We start from the raw sequence: 233 nt of genomic DNA, 5'->3' as shown, positions 1-233 counted from the left end.
GCCGCCCCTGCGCCCCCCGCTCCTCTGCGTCCCCTCTCCCCGCTTCCCTTCCTTTCCCCCGTTTTCCTCCCTTTCCCCTCCGCCTCTCCCCGCCCTTCTCACTCTCTTTTTCTTGTCTTCTTTGCGCTTTTCCTACTCTCCCCCCCGCAAATAAAAATTAAATCTCGTTTTCTTCCTTCTCTGCTTTAATTTCTCCTTTTTCTATTATTTCTTTTGCTTTTCTTTCTTTTTTT

Source organism: Mesitornis unicolor, unplaced genomic scaffold (assembly GCF_000695765.1).
Source record: "Mesitornis unicolor isolate BGI_N332 unplaced genomic scaffold, ASM69576v1 scaffold46639, whole genome shotgun sequence".
Taxonomy (NCBI): Eukaryota; Metazoa; Chordata; class Aves; order Mesitornithiformes; family Mesitornithidae; genus Mesitornis; species Mesitornis unicolor.
This window is presented reverse-complemented; position numbering follows the sequence as displayed.